The following is a 275-nucleotide window of genomic DNA, read 5'->3' as shown; positions in this document are numbered from 1 at the left end:
GTTGGCCATTTTGAAAAATGTGCATTTTTCAGCCATTTTAAGCACATTCTTGCGAACTCCTCGTAGGGGAATGATCGGAAAAATTCCAATCCAGGACAAGTTCAGCCCATTTCCAATGTGATGCTAAATTGCGAAGGAATAATTGATCGCGCAAACGATGAGCCCGTAAGCGAACGGAGAATGTTCCATTTTTGACGATTTACATGTCACAAATTACTACAAACTACTTGCATATCTTTTTTCCGATATTCACGAAACACTGTATACACATTGCT

The 275-nt window shown here is 39.3% G+C and overlaps 1 protein-coding gene across 1 annotated transcript in view; it reads right to left on the bottom strand.

The window, feature by feature from the left end:
* LOC104951010 (zinc finger and SCAN domain-containing protein 10) overlaps nt 1-275 on the bottom strand; it is a 4,440-nt gene that overhangs the window by 2,312 nt on the left and 1,853 nt on the right. The window lies entirely within an intron of this gene.

This window comes from Notothenia coriiceps, unplaced genomic scaffold (genome assembly GCF_000735185.1).
Source record: "Notothenia coriiceps isolate Sejong01 unplaced genomic scaffold, NC01 NC01_scaffold00018396, whole genome shotgun sequence".
NCBI lineage: Eukaryota > Metazoa > Chordata > Actinopteri > Perciformes > Nototheniidae > Notothenia > Notothenia coriiceps.
This window is presented reverse-complemented; position numbering and strand designations above follow the sequence as displayed.